General features: G+C 44.4%; 1 protein-coding gene across 4 annotated transcripts in view; it reads right to left on the bottom strand.

Moving 5' to 3' along the window:
* The window catches only part of EML1 (EMAP like 1), a 205,085-nt gene that overhangs the window by 136,146 nt on the left and 54,650 nt on the right, over nt 1–14,289 (bottom strand). The window lies entirely within an intron of this gene.

Here is a 14,289-nt window from a genome sequence, read left to right on the forward strand (position 1 = left end):
GAGTGAATATTACCCAAGGACTTGCACCCTATTCTGTATGGAATTAACGCATTTCCGGTTCTACACAGGAGAGCTGAATATTGTTAGGCAGAAATATATATATACGTGTGTTTGTTATTGTTTTTACTCAGAGACTAAGTATGGTTTAAGGTAATGTGTAGGGTTGCCAAGTTGACAAGGGGTGGACTGTGATGGTTAGGTTATTTTGTCAACTCGGCCAGGTAATTGTGCCCAGTTGTCTGTCAAGCAAGCACTGGGCTAACTGTAATACAAGGGCATTTATGGCCTTGAATCCCCATTGACTTTATTGCAGTGGTAAATCATAGATAGCTGATTGCAATGACATCAATCAGGGAGATTGCTATCAGCAATGAGTGACACTTTATCCAGTCAGTTGAATGCCTTAAAAGGGGAAGCGATTCCAGCATTGAATAAGAATTTCCTAGCTCGTCTTTGGACAGCCAACGTCTCCCAGAACTCATCAAGAACCTTCACCGGACTTTCATTGGAGCCCCTGGTTGCAGCCTGCCTGCGGACTTGTGCATCCCCACGGTTGCATGAGAAACTCTTATAAAATCGCATACTATTGACAGATATCCTTTGTTGATTCTGTGTCCCTAGAGAACCCTGACTAATACAGGCTCCAATGGAGTCACCTCGGTCAACCCTCACAACCTCCCCCTATCAGAGCTGAGGAAAACTGGGGCTGAGAAAAAGGCAGCAAGTTATCCAAGTCCACACAGTGCTTTTAAAGGCAGAGTCAAGAGTCTAACCGCATCTGCCGGTCCTCAAGGTCCACCCTCTTTCTATGGCCTCTGGGAAAGGGATTTGCCTGTGGATCTCAGAGGATCTTGAAGGAAATGCGCATCGCCTTTTGCAGGGCTTCTCCAGAGTTAATTATTCATTCCTGACACACATCTTTAAGCAGTCTTGCAAATGAGAGGCTCCAACCGATGTTTGTGTCAGCCAATTGTGCCAAACATGGAACAGCAACAACTCCGAGCTATTCCAAGGCGTCCCGGCCACAGCCTTCCCCGATCCCAGGTCCCACCTCCGCTGTTCCTTTTCCTGGCTGCTGAGCCAGCTGAGAGGGAATGCCGGCCACAGGGCACCACAAGGCACATGGCATGGAATTTCGCTAGCAGACGTATGCCCCTCGTCATTTTTAAAAACTGCTCCAACTTTTCCCATCTCCCCCATGATGAAAAGGGTTTAGACACTTGAGTCCATTCTAGCCTTGCCAGAGCAGCCTCTGCTGCCCTGAGATGGTGGCCAGGGCAGCTGGGAGGCTGCGCCCTTTCTCAAGACCCTGTGCTGTGGGTCCGCGCCTGGCCTGTACGGGCTCCAGCGCTCGGGGAGGCGCGCACTTGTATTACAGGGCTTCCAGAGATGAGATACTTCAACTTTACTTCCAGCTAAGAGGGGTTGGGTGACAGCTGGTGACAGCCTAGAACTTACAATTATCCCACTCTTGGATCCCACTGTAAACCTTTAGTTAAAAGGTGTTGAGATTAGGGTTCTATAACTTCATGAAACTATTGTTTTTAAGGGTACTGAGGAAAGCATGGAAATAAGTAAAAAGAATAAGGCCAGGGAAGAAAAGTGGAAAGAGCTGAAACTGTTTAACAGAAAGAAACGGGGTAAAGAAAGAGAAGGAAAAGAATATTGCATTAGTAAAACGCTAGGTCACAAAAGTTGGAGTGGACGACAAAGAGAGGCTGCTGAAACTTTCCAAGGAGGCAACTATCTGCTTGACACGACCGTTTCCACTCTGGAAGGACCCACTCTTTTGTTCTGAGGGCCTACGAGTCAAACGAGCTGGAAGCTGTCCCCTGGGAGCAGCCGGTCCACAGTGAAAGTTGGAGGTTTGCTGTGCAGTGGGATCCGAGGCACGAGGCATTGGGGCCACAGAGTGAACTGTGCCCAAATGAGCTCAGGGCTGGGGAAGGCGTCCCGTGTGCGTGAGCTGGTCATAAAGGATGAGGAGTTGGTTCAGTGGAGGACCAAGAAGGGGACAATCCAGGGAAGGCAAGAGGGTCCAGTATGTGAGGGTGCATGCCAAACAGCCTGGCATGTCCAGGAGGCACAGAAGCCCAGGATGGCCGGACCCAAGGACAGCTGGGAAGAGAGGCTGCCGCTGGGTCGTGGGGCAGCCCATGCCCTGCGAGCCATGGAGAACCTGGGTGGGCCTCTGGGCAATTCACAGGTGGCACAGATACTTCTGGTTTAGAACGCATTAAAGTGGAGGAAAACATAAGATGAGGAAACTTGTTTAGAAACCTGCAGAAATCCAGGTGAAGAGGAATTCAGAGTTGAATGAGTAATTTGGGTGTGGCCTCTCCTAGAAGCAAGAAGCCAGCTAAAAAGGTCCTCTAAGGCTCCCATCATCCTCATCTTGTGATCTATCATCCACTCATCAAACAGTACTGAGCATGCTGTGGACAGGGGGGCCAGAATGCTTGGGTTCAGATCCCAGCTCAGAAGCGTACTAGCTAGGGGACCCTGAGCAAGTTACTTCATCTTTTCTTTTTTTTAATCATCATATTTGCCTTTTTGATCCTGTAGGAAGTAAAATATGGCATTACAAATAAAAAATACAGGGAAGCAGATTTGGCTCAACAGACAGAGGGTCGCCTACCACATGGGAGGTCCAGGGTTCAAACCCAGGGCCTCCTACCCATGTGGCGAGCTGGCCCACACGCAGTGCTGATGTGCGTAGGGAGTGCCATGCTATGCAGGGGTGTCCCCCATGCATAAAAATGAGCCACCCCGTGCAAAAAAAGCCACCCCGTGCAAAAAAAATGCAGCCTGCCCAGAAGTGGCGCTGCACACATGGAGAGCTGACACAGAAAGATGACGCAACAAAAAAGAGACACAGATTCCCGGTGCCACTGACAAGAATGCAAGCAGACACAAAAAAACACACAGCAAATGGACACAGAGAACAGACAACAAGGGGCAGGGAGTGGGGGGGAAGGGGAGAAAAATAAATTAAAAACTTTAAAAAAAAACAATAGTACTGGCATTTATGTTTACCCACATTGTTACCCTTACCAAGGACCTTTATTTCTTCACTGATAGACTGTCTGTTGTCTTTTCCCTTCAATATGTGGAAATCTCTTAAGCGTCTCTTACAGGGCCAGTCTAGAGGTGATGAACTCCCTCAGCTTTTATTTGGGAATGTCTTCATCTCTCCTTCATTTTTGAAAGACAGTTTTGCTGGATAAAGAATTCTTGGTTGGCATTTTTTGCTTTCAGCACTTTAAGTATGTCCTCCCACTGCCTTTTTGCCTTCATGGTTTCCGGTGAGAAATCAGCATTTAATCTTCCTGAGGCTCCTTTGCATGTGACATGTTGCATCTCTCTTGTGGCTATCAGAATTCTCTTTATCATTGGCATTTGAAAGTGTGAATATAATATGTTGAGTTGTGGGTTTATTTGGGTTTATCCTGTTTGGAGTTCACTGAGTATCTTGGATATGTATGTTTATACCTTTCATTAAATTTGGAAAAGTTTCAGCCCATTTCTCTCTCTTCTTCTTCTTCTTCTGGGGCTCCTGCAATGTATATATTGGTATGCTTGATGGTCCCACAGGTTCCTCAGACTCTGTTCACTTTTCTTCATCTTTCTTCTTTCTCCTTCTCAGACTGAATGATTTCAGTTGACTTATCTTCAAGTTCTCTGATTCTTTCTTCTGCCAGCTCCAATCTGCTGATGAGTCCCTCTGGGGAATTTATTATTTCTGTTACCATGGTCTTCAGCTATTTGGTTCCTGTTCATAATTTCTGTCTTTTTTTTTTTTTTTTTTTTAAAGATTTATTTATTTATTTAATTCCCCCCCCTCCCCTGGTTGTCTGTTCTTGGTGTCTATTTGCTGCGTCTTGTTTCTTTGTCCGCTTCTGTTGTCGTCAGCGGCACGGGAAGTGTGGGCGGCGCCATTCCTGGGCAGGCTGCTCTTTCTTTTCACGCTGGGCGGCTCTCCTCATGGGCGCACTCCTTGCGCGTGGGGCTCCCCCACGCGGGGGACACCCTTGCGTGGCGCGGCACTCCTTGCGCTCATCAGCGCTGTGCATGGCCAGCTCCACACGGGTCAAGGAGGCCCGGGGTTTGAACCGCGGACCTCCCATATGGTAGACGGACGCCCTAACCACTGGGCCAAAGTCCGTTTCCCAATTTCTGTCTTTCTATTGCTATTCTCTTTGTGTTCATCGATCGTTTTCCTGATTTCCTTAAATTCTTTGCCCATATTTTCCTTTAGTTCTTTCAGTATAGTTAGGACCTTTGTTTGAAATCTTTGTCTGGTATGTCCCAGGTCTGGTCCTCCTTACTGATCGTCTCTAATGCTTTAATCCCCTCCTCTGCTTGGGTCATCATTCCATTTCTTTGTATGTTTTATAATCTTTTGATGAAACCTGGATATTTTGATATTTTAATGAATTATTCCTGGAATTTAGACTCTGAAGTGTCTGTTCCTTAAGCTTGTATCCAGTTAGTGTCATGACAGTTTTCCTTGAATGTCAGGAGAGCGGGGGGAGGGAAGGAGGGAGGAAGGAAGGAAATAAGAAAACACTTTCCCAGTCTTTGCAGATTGACCTGTGCCAATGCTCTCCCTCAGGGCTTACTCATAAATGAGTTTAGAGAACACTCCAGGTCAAAGAGAAGGGCCCTCCCTATGTGTGTCTTGTCATGGGCATGTGTACGTGGCCCTAGGAATTCTCCTGTTTACACTGATGCAAATGGCCCCTATTCATAGGAAACAGTTCCTCACATTCCGGGCATTCACTGTATGGCCTACAGCCAGCTAGTCTTTGCCCCACGTGGCCACGACTTGCCTCCTCTCCCACAGCACTCTATGATTTCCTTCCATGTGCAGGACAAGTACTGGGATGGAGTGCCTGCAGCTAATATCCTGGTTCAATCTTTCAGGCCGCCACTAGTCAGACAGTGGCAGACACACATGGTGCCAGTGCGTGCACGAGGGTTATTCTGCCCCCTCCAGAACCGGGACCGGGGAGGCACACAGGGAGCGTGGGCTGGCTCCAGGCCTTGCTGGTGAGGGGATGGGCGGGGGCAGCCAGGGCACCCTGAAAGTCTACTGCTTTTAAGTGGTCTTTTTCTTGATTCAGCCTTCGCCATTTCACAAGCCTTTAACCATTTTCTGGAGCTTTGAGAAAGATGCTTCTGCCCGTTTTTACTGGGTGTTCAAAGCTCCTGTGGGGGTGGCACCCTGAAGCACCCACTCTGCCATGTTGATCAGGGCTGGGCCTGTTTGATCATTTTGGACCTCTGTTTCACCATTAGTCAAATGGAAATGACAATAATACCCACTTCAAAGGGACGAGGAGAGGAGAGGATGAAACAAATGAGGGCAGATAAAGTGCCTTGCACAGCACCTGAGGCACACTAAACGGCTCCAGAACTGTCGGTGCCTCCTCTCCTGTTACACCTACATGCATATACATAGGTCCTGGCACTGAGGAGATAAAGATGAAAGCAGGTCCCTACCTGAAAACAGCACAAGCTTGGTTAGGAAATGATAACTGGGTGGCATAAGCGCTATAATTAAGTATAAGATGTAATCTGAACACATATTTTTATATAATTAAATTTTATCAACTCAATGAAAAGCCACTTTCAAGGAGGACAAAGAAATGACAAACTAAGTCAGATTTTACTATTTGAGAGCAGTGGAGTGTGGGCAATCCTGCTTAATTACTTTCTAGAGGACTAATTCGGTGATGCTGTGCTAGCAGATCATTATCTTTATTATATCTCCCAAACAATCCCCAGGGAGCATTCTGCATGGCTTACAGACGGGACGGTTAAGCATTACAAATATCATCGCTAAGTCCTGTTCCTACAGTTAGGATTTGCAACTGTTTGTGGTGCTATAATTGGAGCTGAACTATATACTAATGCCACAGCATTAGAGACCCCTAACTCCATTTCTCAACGGGAGCATATTTTTCTTTCTAAGAATGGTAAAATCCTTATTATATAAAATAACTTTTGAGGGGCTGATTCAATAGCCAAACTTTTTTACTGTTAAAAACGTTAGTTTTACCAAGAACTACTTCATGGTATCATTTTGGCTGAAAACATTTTAAGTTTGTTAAACCATCCACACTTTTGCAAGTGCTTCTACTTACTGATTCAAGAGAAATGATGCCCAACTAGAAGCGCTCTAAACTCATCACGTTGTTCGGAGGAGTTCGACTTTGACCAGGCCAGTCTCCTGGCCACCCTCTAGTCCTTATGTTTCTGGGTTTTACAGCGAATGTTCCCCTCACCTGAAATGCATGCTCTTCTTCATGTCACAGTTTACTGGTTCTTTGGTGACAGGGAAGGGTTAGACGTCACAGGTACGTACACACATGCATACACATACATGTAGGTACATGCTTGTAACATGTAACATATATTGAGGTATTATTCCAAGCAGATAGAAAAGGAGTGTGGAATTCTGGGGGCATGCAGTTGTGCCTCTTTACCTACTCAGGATACACCCGCTATTTACGAGGCACGTGCTGGGTGTGTGTGCCCGAGAGGTGCTGAAGGATATGCAGCAGAGCCCCTGCTTTCGCTCAGCCAGCGTTCACTGGGAAGTGCACCACGTGCCAGGCACGGATGCCAACAGGCTCTCCACCAGGCTCGACCTACAAGGAGCTCAGAGTGGAATGGCAGAGCTGAAAACCAGCCCCAGCGCCGGGCCTCTGGCTCCCTCGCCACAGCAGTGGGGTTCACTAAACACGACGCGGCCAGCGAGGGCGGGGCGGCGGCACGTGCGTGGAAGGTCTGGGTGCTGGTAGAGTAGGCAGCAGCAGGCAGAGCCCACCCTGAAGGCTTTGGGGCCACAGAGGGAGGAAGGCTGGAGACGTGAACAGGAGGCAGGTCGGGTGCTCACAGCGTGCACTCTGAGGGTGCACGCTCTCCCTCCCTACGTGGGTTCAGTGTGCCCTGGATTGGATTACTATCCACACGCCTACTGCCGGCTCTGGCCAGGCACCTCCCAAGCTCCACTCCCTTCCTCCTGCAGCCTGCTCAGCACCTCGGCCTGCATTTCCCATGGGCCCCTGACACCCACAAGCTCCTCGTCTCCAGCTCCCCGACCCATCTCTGTGCTTGGCCCTCCCTTACGGATGAGACACCAAACCGGGCCTCACCCTGCTTCCTCCCTCTCCCTGCCCCCAACTAACTCAAGTCCTGGCGACGCTACCCCCAAGTATCTCCCCAACAGGCTCTTCCCCCACCTTGCTGCCACCACTCCGCCTCTGCCCCAGGCCCCTCGCCCCCTCCTCGCTCTCCTCATCCACCCTCCATGCTGCAGGGAGAGGGATCTTTTAACACTGAGAACCTCATCGCGTCACTGCTTGCTTGGACATTCTCCATGGCATTCTCAGCTCCTAGGAAGAGACCAAACCCCTTAACATGGTCGAAAACCCCCGGGGGCCTCACCCCCACCCCACCAGACTCACTTCAAGCCACTCTACTCCTTTTTTCTGTCTTTCGCCATCTGACGTTTCAGTTTCCAAAAGGTTCTTTCCCAGCTCAGGGGGCCTACGTGCTTAGCCGGTCTGCAGCGCCTTCCTTGATCCTCTTTTAGTGAGTTGACTCTCTCTAGCGCCATTAGCTTGCACCCACCTTCCTTAGGAAGCCCTGCCTGACATGCCTCTCCCCAGGTAGGCCTGTACTTCTTGGTACAACTAATCACCATTGTCACAGTAACTATGAAACACCTAGCTCCAGGTGTGGATGTAAGCTTTCTGAGGGCAAGGACTGTGTCGTGTGTCTCACTGGATCCCCTGGTGAAAGAACGAATGTAGTGGGTCCTCAAACACTTGTTCAATGAAAAGGGATGAATAGGAGGGGGCTGAGACTGGAGGCAGGAAAACGAGTTTCGGGGTTGCTGCTAGTAAAAAAGAAAGAGAGAAAAAACCCAGGGAGCTCTGACAAGGGTCTGAGGTAAGGCAGAAGGGGTGGATTATAAGATATTTCGGGAGCAGAACCTGGTGACCCGATCTGATGTGAGGGTTGGGGAAGAGAGGTGTCTAAGAGGGCTCCTTGGGAAATTGACTAGGAAAGACCATTTTTAAACATTTTTAATGGTCTTTAGCTCATTCAATAAAAATGGGTTCCATTGGTCAAGTGGACTTAAAGGTCTCTCCGTGAATACTTGCCAACCAATTTGACCCTTCTCTCTCTCACTTTGTGCTGCCCATTGTCCCTGGGCCACACTGCAGTAAAGGCACAGCTGGACCTCCAGGAGTTGTGAGCCAGTTACCACCCCACGGAGGCGGGTCAACCTTGCATCCGCCAGTACAGCCTCTGCAGGTGGACAAGCTCTCCTATTAGAGCCTCCTCCTGGGTGCTCTTGTCCTTAGAGCTCTTAGGGCTCTTGCCCTCTTGTACCATCCAAACCTAGAGGCCCAGTTTGCTCCTGCACAGTTGGCTATTTTATTAAAGACAGAAAACAGAAGTATTTTCCAGAAAGCTGGCAAAGTAAATACATGATTGCATTTTAAGACACAACAAAGTGTTCTGCAAAAATATGTTTTTTCACATTGACAGTATTTTCCAACAATACAGCTTTCGGGTAAACAAAATTTGAAGTGTGTCTACCTAACTTTTAACAAGAAAACTAAAGTACTTTAAAGAAGGATAAACTCTCCCAAAGAACTATTTCTTTAAAGTAAACCAAAGAAGACGTGCACTTGCTTCTACCAGAACTTAAGGACACCTATCCTCGATTATATAAAATAAATGCATTGTTTTAATCAGCATACTAAACGTTTGCATCAACATTTGGTGAGAAAAACACAGAGCTCCTTGGGGGAGGGTTGTATTAATTACACAGCATTTAGATATTTTAGCATACTTTTTATATTGCCACAAACCTTTTCTCTTTTTTTATCAATATTTCTGAAGGCATTGAAAACATTTTGCAAATACTAGAAACTCCCTTCTAATAATCTACTATTTTAAAGATGAATAATAATTTATCCCTGACGAGATTTTTGTAAGTAGTACAAAACATCATTGATTTTATATCCTTTAAGAGATGCCTTACTAGGAAAGCAATGCTTTAATTGACAATTCTCTGTGTTTCCCACAATTAAGATTTTCACGCTACTAGTTTTACAGCATGGAGAGACTGAACAGTAGATACAAAGACGTTATTTCTCTTACCCACCTCTCCACCAACACACTTATTTTTAAAGAGAATATGAGAAAGGGCTTATATGATCTCAGAAATTAAGAATAACCAGGGAAGCGGACTTGGCTCAACAGATAGAACGTCCGTCTACCACATGGGAGGTCCATGGTTCAAAACCATGGTCTCCTTGACCCATGTGGAGCTGGCCCACGTGCAGTGCTGATGCCGTGCCACGCAGAGGTGACCCCACGTAGGAGAGCCCCACGCGCAAGGAGTGCACCCCGGAAGGAGAGCCACCCTTGCAAAAAAAGTGCAGCCTGCCCAGGAGTGGCTCTGCACACACAGAGAACTGATGCAGCAAGATGACACAAAAAAAGAGACAGATTCCCAGTGCCGCTGACAAGAATGCAAGTGGACACAGAAGAACACACAGCGAATGGACACAGAGAACAGACAACTGGGGTGGGGTGGGGAGGAGGGAAGAGAAATAAATAAAAATAAATCTTAAAAAAATTTTTAAAAATAAAAATAACCAGCTAACAGGTACTTTTTAAAAATAGTTTTATGAATTTTCCATCAAAATGTTTGGGTTTATTTATAATGTCATAAATGCTTGTGGTTTGGCTATAAAACAAGTTCCTCACTGGGTGGGGTGCTGAGTGTGCCAATGAGAAATTCCCAATTAGCATGGGTGCTTGTTTCATACTTTCTTAAGTCAAAATTTCTCCATGAAAGCATTTTCTTATGAATTTTGCTATCACAGAAAGCCTATGTCATCTATGCGCTATCACCTGTGAGCCTTCAAAGAGGTCTGAAAACACTTCATATTGTGGAATGCAGACGATTTCCTCACAGCATTTCTTTAATCCTGTTTTAATACCAGCTACTTGTCAACTTGGAAATTCTATCATAATCATATTTAAGAGAAAACTGTAACATAGCCTTTGAAAGATGTTTAAATAAATTATTAATTCCCAAAATATATCAATGTTCAGAAATTAAAATAATTTTCCATTTCAAAACTAGAGAAAATGAACTGCCGTATCCTGAAAGATTATTAGACTTGATTTCAAAATGCGGCTGGGAGGGGAGCGGGTGCGGCTCAAGCAGTGAGCACCTGCCTCCCACACGGGAGGTCCCCAGTGCCTCCTAAAATCAAAGACAACACAACAAGCAAATGAACGGAAGGGCCAGCCCAGAGGCGCCGATGTGGTTCAGTGGTTGAGCATCGGCGTCACACATCAGAGGTCCCAGGTTCAATCCCCAGCCCTGGTACCTCAAAAAAAAAACCTGGGAGTAGCAGATAGTGTGGACTTGAACCGCCACAGTCGCTAACAAGGAGCCGACACTAGGGCAGGGCAGGAACTGGTAGGTATCCTACGCACAGGCTTTACAAGACACGTGATGAGATCTTTCATGACACCTTCCAAGGAAAGGCGGAGAAAAAGCCATTAGCCAGGATCACAACCCTTTAAGGCAATGGGGGCTTCAACTGCTACTATGAAGTTGAGGTATCTTATGAGAATGTGGGGATCATTAGAGTATCACAACAGATTACAGTTGTCTTGCAATCTGACTCGGCTCTGCTCCTGAGGCCTGCTGGGGAAGCTCCTCTTCAGTGGACAGGCAGGCAAGGTGTCCCCTGAAGAAGAGTGGAAGCCTTCATCTTAGACACTAGAGACTATGTGACAAAAGGACCGGAAGGATGGTCGGAATCCAGTACTATGAAACTGAATAAACCTCCTTGTAAGGTAAGGCATTTGCTGTCCCTGCCTCCAAAACAAAAAAGAAGAAAAGAAAGGGCTTAGCCATAGTACGCATAGAGCAGAGAGGAGTTTTAGGTGGAAATCGGTAAGAAGCAATGATGGGATGTCATGTGCAGAAGAGCTAATAGGATCCTAGGCTGCATTATAAGAAGGATAGACTTTAGAAGAAGGGAGGTGGAATATTCTGTTCTACTTGGCACTATTTAAAAGCCATGCCTGGAATACTATGTTCAGTTGTGTCAAGTTTAAAAAGGGAAACAGACAAAAAAGAACAGGTGTAGATAAGGCAAGGCAGAAAGAGTAAGGTTCTAAAACCGTATCTCATGAAGAATGTTTAAAAAAAAAAAAGGTAGAGCTATCATGACTGCCTTAAAAAATGTGATGACCTAGTGTATGGAAAGAGACTTAACCTATTCTGTACAGACCCAAAGGGCAGAACATAGGCCAGATTTTGACTGCATATAGGAAGTGTCAGTCTGAACTACCCAAAGAAGGAATGGATCTCGTTGAGAAGTTTCTAGTCTCTTGGAACGGTTCAAGCACAGGTTGAACAACCTTTCCAGCATCCCCCGAGGAGCGGAGTTTTCAAACCCTAGAGGGACATAAGATTGAGTCAATTTAGGGAGTGCTGCCCTCTCCCTACCTCAGCCACAGCAGCTCCAAGTTTATCTGCTCTACATTTGGGTTCCTGGGTATGCTTTATTTAGGAGAAAAAGAACAAAGGCTTAAAAAATTGAACTATGAGATGAGATTACCTGTTAGGCCCCTTAAACACTGGGATTCTTATAACCTATGGCAACTGAGCAAAGACGTGCATTTATTGATTTGACTGAGCTATGTGACTAATGAAAGTACGGAAATGAAATAGCAAAATTTTATTCTTTGTGCTCTCTGCTTTCCTTCTTTCATCTAATTCCTTAACTCTTTATTCTTTTATCAGCAAGGTCTAGTGAAAGAGCTTGATATTTAGACTTCAAAAAGTTCAGATTGGTTTCTCAAAATGTTAAACACAGAGAATTACCATATGACCCAGCACTTCCACCCAAAATACAAAAGACAGCTATACACCCAAAAGCAATGAAAACATTCACTTGCACAGAAACTTGCACACGAATGTTCATGGCAGCTTTATACATAATAGTCAAAAAGTGGAATCAACCCCAACATCCGTCAACTGAGGAATGGACGAATAAAATGTGATACATTATACAATTGAATATTATTGGACAATAAAAAGCAACGAAGCCCTGATACATGCTGTAGCATGGGGGTGAACCTTGAAACATGAAGCCAAGTAAAGGAAGTCAGATACAAAAGGCAGTATATTGTATAATTCCCTTTATAGGAAAGGTTCAAATTAGGAAGAAACTAGTATTAGTGACTGCCGGTGCCTGGGGCAGGAGGTGATGGACAGGGACTACTAATGGTTACTGGGTTTCTTTTTGGAATAATGAAAATGTTAAATTAGATAGTGGTGATGCTGTACAATTCTATGAATTTACCAAAAGCCATTTAATTGTATACTTTAAAATAAATACCATATAATAAATATGAAGCTATATTTCTGAATAACATATATAAAGATTCTGAATAGTACATAAGTTCTTTGAGCCTCATTTTCCTAATGGGTAAAGAAAAGATACCAATGCCATTCTCAAAGGAAGGCTTATAAATGACAGTTTTCATCCACTTTTCCACTACTGTAGCTTTTCTTACAGCATTAAAAGTTCCTGATTTCTACCTCACTTTACAGAGTTCTAAATACTTTGAAGAAAAAAACATTGCACAAATTTTCCAGTTAAGCGAGAACCAGTGCGTATGCGATGCGAACAAGTCTCTATGCTGTCACTTCTCATTTAGCCTTCACTACCAATTAAGAGAGCAAGAAAAAAAGTTAAGATAGCAATTTCACTCGTTAGAGCAGTTCTCTCTTTCTCCCTTCTCATTTAGACACTATCTTCTATCTTTATCTCACCAGATGGAATTAAATTGTAACTGTCATCCAAATAAGTGTAGATTGTATTTTCTGAAGCTAACGACTGTATCTTTTTAGTTTCTGTCACTATCAAAAGGAGCATGCTCAACTATGAAAATGTTTGAGTTTATATATTATGCTGTTGTAGTCTTGCCATTGTAATGTAAATCTCTCATTTAAAAAGGAAAAATAAAGTTCAGTGTAGCTCATGAAATAACCAAATGTCTAATTTAGTCTCTGTGAATGGCATTTCTGTGATACACTGTTTCCCTGAATCATCATACTAATTAATTGAATCGTATTCATTTATACTTTCACTTAATGGAGGCCTCTTAAAATGAACAGTTTCAGATCAAAATATCTGTTGCCTAAGATAACATCAGTTAGCATTCATTTCTGCCCTGTAGGCTACTCTCAATTTAAACTTCATTTGTAAAAAATAATAAACACAGAGCTAAGAGCTTTTTGAGTTAAGTAATTCAACAGTTATGACTTGTATTCTGAAATGATCTTATTGTTCGATTCTTTTTATTTTAAAGTGATTTTTCTTTAAAGACTGTTACCTAGACAATGCAGAAGAGCTGGTTTTTACTTCTAGATACCACTATTAGTTATATATATCATAATATCTCTACACTGGCAATTCACTGGACACAGAAGAAAACATTTGTGAACAGATGTGTAGGTCAACCTCATGACAGAATTGCTATTTAGAAACAATATGACCAGGCCCTAAAACAACTGCTCAAATAAAAATATCTAGGTTCATTTTTCATATCCCAGGTCAAACTGTCAATGACATGACCACATATCAGTTTTTTGTATTTTTTTTAACACCTTTATGCCTGGAAGTCATCTCATATAATTTTTCAGCTATATGTCTTTCACAATTAACAGGGAGAATTTTATCATAAGCTGATGGGGGGGGGGGTGTCTACTTAATCTGTATATCAAAAAAAGCAATTCAAATATGATTGATTATAAGCCAATTAAGGAAATGCTTCAAAATTCAAATGAGGCATCTAGTCAACCTACAGGACGGCAAAAATCCGCCCTATGACTGCATATTATAAGATGTTCCAGAAGCCAGCAGAGTGCCAAGGACTGCCACGGACACCTTCTGAGGCTCCAAAGCTCTGCTCCAGGAAATTGCTGTTAAATCTGGAGGAAGTAAAAACTTTCTTTCATTCCCCTGAAGGGGACATTACTAAGTTAATGACAGCCCACGTGTCATTAAAATGAAAACTGCGAGCTATAAAAACTACCAGAATATGTACTCTGCCATGAAGATAATCACTTTGGCTAGAGATCAAACTACCACTACAGACAGAGGATGAATCAGCACACTCTACTCTTTATGCTACAGCTCGTGTTCCTGTTTGCAAACAGGTGTT

The sequence above is a fragment of the Dasypus novemcinctus genome, chromosome 3 (assembly GCF_030445035.2).
Source record: "Dasypus novemcinctus isolate mDasNov1 chromosome 3, mDasNov1.1.hap2, whole genome shotgun sequence".
Classification (NCBI taxonomy): domain Eukaryota; kingdom Metazoa; phylum Chordata; class Mammalia; order Cingulata; family Dasypodidae; genus Dasypus; species Dasypus novemcinctus.